Below are 7,724 nucleotides of genomic sequence, written 5' to 3'. Positions count from 1 at the left end.
TATAAACTTTTTCCTTTATATAAACACCTAGGACTAATTTTGGAGTTTTTAGAGACCTTCGTCGTTATCTCAGGGAATCCCAGAGATGCTTAAAAATACAAAAAAAAAGAACTTTCTGAAATATATGGATAAAATCTTATGCATACAAACCTTTATATAAACACCTAGGACTAATTTTGGAGTTTCTAGAAACTTTCAACCTTATCCTAGGGAATCCTAGAGATGCTTAAAAATACATTAAAAAAAAAAAAAACTTTCTGAAATATATATATCTACGGAATCCCTAACTATGTCAAAATTTCTTATGAGCTCTTAAAAATAGAATTTTTGTTTTGAGGATTCTTAATTAGAAACATACAGAAAGTCAGCGCTAAAATTTTCAAAATGCCCCTAAAATCCCTAAGAAATTTGAGACCATGCCCTATCCTTAACGGCGTAACTTTCATCATAATCTGAGGGTTCAAGTTCAAACAAGTAAGCCCTTAGTTGTTCTTTAGGTTTTAAGGTGAAAAGTGATGTTAGACGCACTATGATCTCTAATTTCCAATTGACTTTTGGGGTAGTTTATTAAATATTTACTGATGTTATACATTTCGAACCTAAGTATTTAGAAATGAGATTTCCATTTTTAAAAGCTCATTAGGGTTTTCTCTTTTTTACATTTGTGGGTTTCTATTTCCATAAAGCGTTTTAGCATTTTTAAAGTGTCCCTTGGGTTACTTAGGATAAGGATAAGATTGGAGGTCTCTAGAAATATTAAATTAGGAATTTATAGAAAAAAAGTTTGTGCATAAGATAATCATCAATTTTGATAAATAGAGAAAATTGTTTGTGGTGAAACCTTATAAGTTTAGTCACTCTATTGTTCTTTCCTTTGATGATGGGGTGTTTGGCATTATGACCGCCTAGTAATATGTTCCAATCTCTCTCTGTCTCTTTGGATAGCTTAAAAACTAATTCCATAGGGGATAGGTTTTTATACCTCATGATTCCTTTCCCATCCAGCCGTTCAATTTAGATCAAGTAGGCTCCACACCGTTTGATCTAGATCCCTCATAGTATTTTATTTTCTAGTTTTTTTTTCTACGAATTGTAGGAATATAAAATTTGATATGTAACATCTTCTTAATGGGGTGCACTTATGAAAAATATTAAAAAAAGCATCTTCGATAAAATATAATGATTGAAATACCGCTTAAAACATTTAGGGGTATTTTAGTCATTTATTTTATTAGTAATATTGTTTTTATATTTTTTTTACAAGCATGAGTTTAAGAGAGGAGTGGACACCCAAAATTTGGTATCAAAACAAATTCTAGAAAAAATTAAAAATAAAATAGTGTAGAGGCATGCATTGTAATTGGGGTCATCTCAGCCATCCATTCAGAATGGACGGTTGGATAAGGAGAAGAATTTAAGTTTTATGATGTAGGGGAAGTATAGCAAGCTTGCTCATTACATAGATCTCAAACAATAATGAGATCATTTACAGCAATTGTTTCGGCAAAGAGAACCCAAACAGTAATAACATTGTTTTTATATCTTTTACTAGTGTGTTTAAGAGAGGAGTGGACACCCAAAACTTAGTATCAAAATAAATTCTAGAAAAAAAATTAAAAATAAAGTAGTGTAGAGGCATGACACTGTGATTGGGGTCATCTCAGTTGTCCATTCAGAATGGACGGTTGAATAAGGGGAAGCACGGTTGGATAAGGGGAAGCATATAAGTTTTATGTTATAGGAGAAGCATAAAAAGCTCATACTTAGACAATAATAGATCATTTACAACAACTGTCTCAGACAAATAATGCCCATGCTTAGGCAATCCATCCGCAATATCATTCACTTCCCAGTAGACATGATTAATCTCTCTCTCAGAATTTGGATTTGAACTGCTGTGGACCTTGGATGCCCTAACCACCACGCAAGACCCCAAACCTCCACTTGGTCATTAATCAGACACAAGACAACCCTTAATTTGTCTGTAAAAGGGCTGAGATTGCTAAAAGTTTGTAGTCTCCTGTCGCTATGCTTGGATTTCAATTGAGAGAAGGGAATTGAACCGTTTGGGCCATTGGGAAAGTTCATTCATAGTTTTTCCACCAAGAAAGTAGAGGAGCTAAATTTTCTTGATTTTGAGATCATAACTTAGTACCCCACATATCAATTCCATAGAGAAAAATGGTTTGGATTTAAAAAATGCTCCAAATTATTTATCCCTTAAAAGTTTCACCTTTTTTATTTTTATTTTTTATTTTTTTACAAGGTTACATCATAATGGAACTTGGGAATTTGAGACATTGTGCTAATGAAAACCCGGAAAAATAGGAGATTTGCAATAACACAATAAAGAAGATAAAAGTTACATGAGTATGGAAAATCAAGAGTTTTTAGAACCTCATATGTTTTTTTTTTTTCCCTTTTTTTTTTTTTGGTCAGAATTGTTGACAGGGTGAATGGGTCAGGAAATTTTTAGATGAAGGAAAAAATCCCCTTAACCGTGATTTTTGGAGAACGCCACGATTCTCAGGAATGCATTCTCAAATGCTATTGGAGTTAGGGCTGTTTAACATGTTGGGTTTGGCTCTAGACCGAAATCATCTAAGATAGATGCCCGGCTTGGCTTGGGCCCTAAAAAATTAAGGCCTGGCCCAAAAAGCTTGCCTAAGAGGCCGGAGCCATCCGAACATTAAAAGATTAGGCCGGGGCTTTTTATAAATGTAGAAAAGATATTATCCTTAAAGCTTATGAAATTTTTCAGGCTGGGGGCGGGGGTAGGACCTAGCCTTAAAATACAAGGGGCCTGGCCATGCCCGAAAGCCTGTGGGCCAAACCGGCTCTTACCTAGCACGAATTGGCCTCTGCCCACGACAGGCCTTATGCCTCGACTGTTGAAGGTTTATATGGCAATACAGACCTCATGGCTTTGGGTGCCTTGTGTGGAGATGGATGACGACTCCCTACTTTGAACTGGGCTTGGGATGACTCTAGGGCGAGGTCCATGGAACACTATCTTAGACACCCATGGTTACCTACCATTGTTTGTAAAATAGCCCGATCTAATCACAAACTGCCCGGTTAGATTGGAACCAGCCAGTGGCGTGCTCTGGTTTTGGACAGTTAGGGTGATCAACGAGTATTTAAAAAAAAAATTCAAAAAAATGTATATAAATTCTCAAAAATAAGGAATTTGATTTGTAATGCACTTTTAAATACTCTTTATATTATGGTAAAAATTAAAAATTGTTTTGATCATTAATACTCACTCTTATATTTTTTCCATCTTTTTTTTAAAAAAAATTAAAAATAACCATTAGAAAATAAAAAATGGGTTAAAATCCATTTTTTTGCATTAATTTTCAACTTCATTTGAATGTATTTTGTTTTAATCATTCTTTATATGTTTTTCATATTTTAGCAGTTTTTTTTTGTATTTTTTAAATTTATTTCAACATTTTTTTGACTGCTCAAGACTTGCCATTAGAGCGGTTGAATCGGCCGATTAACCAGTTAGGCCGGTTAAGCAGCTTTCAGGCATATGTCCAGTTAACCATTCCTGTTCAATTTTACGAACATTATTACCTATGTTTAGGTAAGGCAATGGACTTGGCAACCGAATCAACTCAGACTACTGACATAGTTACTCTAATCTAAGAATGCACAAAACAATCATAGGAATAAGCCAAGGCTGGGTGGGATTCCGAACTAGAGAAAACAGCTGAAATCAAGGCAAGCTCTTATGAGTAACTATATGAGTTCCAAGTTGCAATGAAAGGTGAGGCAAGGGTCTTTGTGTGGGCTGCTTTTGAGGCTAAGAAACTACAAATGGGCGCTCATGTGAATGTTGCACAATTCCTAACCCTCCTACTCACAAAAGTTAGGTGCCCTCAAGGGGTTTTAGAAATTCAAAGTGTTTGTGTGTAACTTGTATGAACTAGAACACATGTGCAAAACTTGTAACAAGCAAGCATCGCGATAATCAAACTAGATGCAGGAAACAAGAATTAAAGATTTTCTTCTTCTTTTTTCTCTTTTCTTCTCTTTTTTTCAAAAATAAGCAGTAATACTGAAAGAGGAAAAAAAAATATGAAGAAAAAACAAGATATTTTATCGAAAGGGAAAACCTAAGACAAAGCAATAATTTCAGGGTGGGGTGGTCCACACATAGATAGATAAATAGATAGACAGAAGGATACTAGGTAGAGAGGATGTTTTTAAGATAAACAAGTTTCAAAAAGAATGGGTCTCTGAGTGTGAGTGTGTGTGTGTGAGAAAGCGAGAAAGGAGATTTGAAAAAAAAAAGGCTTATTTTTCCGTGCACCCAAGTGGAATGGAAACTTGCCTCGGTCACTAGCCGACAAAAGTAACTCAGCTGAGCCCGACTTGACTCAGACAAGTTTTGGAACACTGCTCTAAAACAAAGCCCCAAAAAGATTAGCTTAGAATTGCCTATTATAGGATGCTTAGAAATAGGTCTTTAAGGCCTGATATATTTGTTTTATTTATTGTCAATTTGTTCACAGGTAAATCAAAGATAATTTAGAACTTTTTTAGATAAGGGAAAATTTTATATAGAGCCGAGGTTCTAAATAATCAAATTGGAGCCTACCACAAAATTTTACTAGAAGAGGTTGTTTTGATGCTCAAAATATCTTCAAATTGATCATCTCGACATCAAGATGTATGGACATGAGAAAAAAAAAGATTTTAAGTTTTGGAAGTTGTATATTTTGTAACACATTTTTTTATTGTCAATTTTCTAGTTTTCATATATATGTCGACCTACACTATATTTGAACCTTTAAACTTTATAAATAAATATGAAAATATATTTTAAGGCTATCACTAAGATTTCCAGTGTTGAAACCACATTTATTGACACTATTTGAAGGTAGGTTCTAATTTGATTATTTAGAGCCTAGGCTAGTTAAATTCTTCTTTGGGGTCTTTGTTGTCGGTGGATATTCTATGTAACTTGTTCTAAGATTCTAGAGCCATATTGACATGCTACATATTTCAGATCGATCTATGAAAACTTGAAAATTTTGAAAATTGACGGTCCAAAAATGTGTTACAAGATGTACTATTTCCAAAACTTGAAATCCATTTTTTTTTTTATGTCCATGCATCTTGATGTCGAGATGATCAATTGGAAGATATTTGAGCATCAAAACAACCTTTTCTAATGAAATTTTTGAGGTGTTCCTTTAAGATATTGGAGTGATTGGAAAGCAACCTCATCACAAAGAGGACCATTAGGGTGGCCGGTCCCATCCTAAAATCTAGGCCCGGTATGGCCTTGCAATTTTTTATTGTTCATTTTATTAATTTAAAAAATAATAAATAATTCATGCCCAACCCCATTTCTTCTTGACCCAAGGGTAAGGTCAGACCTAGGGCCTTTTACCTGCCTAGTCAAGACCAGCCCAAGACTGGTCAGGCTGGGCCCCTTAAGTGAAAAGTCAGGCCCGAGCTAGTAAAGATCGAGCCACGGTTTAATATTTCTGGTATATATATGATGTCTGACATGCAATCATCAATATGTAAAAAAGTGCGGTTTGTATAGAACCTACTCTCTAAAGTCTAAACAATTAAATTAGAGCCTACTTTGAAATAGTATCTAGAAATATGGTTTTAATATTGAAAATATTTGTGATAGCCATAAGATATATTATTATATTTATTTATAAAGTTTAAAGCTACAAAAATAGTGTAGATTGACAGATCTATGAAAACTTAAAAATCTTAAAAATTGACGGTCCAAAATTGTGTTACAAAATAGATTATTTTCAAAACTTGAAATCTATTTCTTTCTCATGTCCATGCATCAAGATGTCAAGATGGTAAATTTGAAGTTATTTGGACATCAAAACAAACTCTTTTAGTGAAATTTTTTGGGTAAGCTCAAGTTGATCGTTTGGAGCGTCAGCTCTATATAAACTTTTCCCATATGTAAAAGAAGTAAATTTTAGAAACTAAGTAAAATTTTGGGAAGAAAATTTTTATACCTGCGATTTTATCATTTTTTGAGAGACCGCAAGTACACATCCATATAAGTACGTGGTCTCTCGGCAACACAAATGTGGTTATGCGTCACACCGACAATAAACCCCTTTTGCCAATTTTAGATCCAAGAGTCCACGAGGAGAGAGATTCTACAATTAATTGCTTTGTCCAAATTGTGCCCTTTTAAAAATGTATTTTACCAGTAGTTCGTAGGTAGTTCATTTCAACCGCAACAATTATGAATATGAAATTATAAATTAATTTAATATTTTATAATTTATTTAAATATAAGATTTACGATGAAGTAAAGATGAAGTTTTTATAAGGTCTAGGCTTCATGAAAACAAAATAAAACCTCACCACAAATCCTCTTTTGTAATATACTTTGGGTGATAAAAATATCGATCATGATTCTAAAATAAATTTCCAAAACTAACAATAAAATTTGGAATTAAACAAATACTACCGATCTTGTGGATATGTGAACACTAATTTTGAAAGCAAAGTAAACGATTTGGATAATTTGTTACAATATGTATTATTTTTAGAGTTTGAAAATTTTTTTTTTTTTTTCACATACGTAATGTTCAAGTGGAGATGATAAAAAATAGTTTTTGAATGCTCGAAATTTTATAAAGTGAGGATTTACTTATTTTGATAGGACCGCAGCCCTATCAAACCATTTTCCATATAGTAATGCATAAGAAATCCATCCTTTTTGGTTTGCATAGAAGTAGTACGTAGTACAACCCTTTACAACATCACGCATTTAAGGAACGTTTCAACATTTGACAAGTAATTTGAGTAGTAGCGCAAGCATTTATAATGATATAGAATTGAGATGGTACCTTTTGATCTCTTCAAAAAGAAGTGCGGCTCCTCCCCACCCACAGATAGCAGAGGCAACGAGCGGGGTTTGGCTGGACTTGGACCCAGATTCGAATAGCATTTGGGTTTAAAATCGTGTACCCTGACCCATTGAGTCCCAGGTCTACTTGTCGGGTCTCGGGTCTAGTCGGATCCATTGGCATCCTATAACTATGAGCTCCTTTCTCTTTTTATTTATTTATTTATTTTTTTTATCATCATATACTCTATGGCTATAAACTTTTTTTTGTTTTACCGATAATATTATAAATATTGTCAATATTATGATAATATGAATAGCTAGCGTGTGCGTCTAAAGACAGATGATTGCCATCATATATCCTATGACTACTGGTACGGGTCAGATGTGGTTGGACCCGGACCCAGACCCAGACCCAGACCCAAATAATATTCGAGACCAAAATTTGGACCCACATCCAAGGTCGGGTATACCGATCCCGACTTGGGTCTAGTCGGATCCATTGCCACCCCTATCCACGAACGTCAATAAATGTGTTGAAAAAGTATATGATGAAACCATTTACCTTTTATACAACATCATCATACCTAATCTTGACTATTGGATGTAAAATCGATTGATTGAATTCATTAATCAAACTCAAAGATGTAAAAAAACATTTCTCAACTTTGATGTCAAACCCAAGCTATCACATCAAGTGGCTGTAAATAATAAAGTTTTATTTTTATGCAAAAGGTAAATAGTCTTCTTACATTTATTCCTAAGAGATATTCCTATACGTTTATTATTCCTCTCCATGCGTCTCCTTCAGCCTTTTAACGCTATAGAGAATAACACAAAAATCTAAAGCCCAGTAATAAAATATTTTTTT

This window comes from Amborella trichopoda, chromosome 5 (genome assembly GCF_054954075.1).
Source record: "Amborella trichopoda isolate Santa Cruz 75 chromosome 5, AtrichopodaSantaCruz75HAP2 v2.0, whole genome shotgun sequence".
Lineage (NCBI taxonomy): Eukaryota > Viridiplantae > Streptophyta > Magnoliopsida > Amborellales > Amborellaceae > Amborella > Amborella trichopoda.
Note: the sequence above shows the minus strand (reverse complement) of the source record.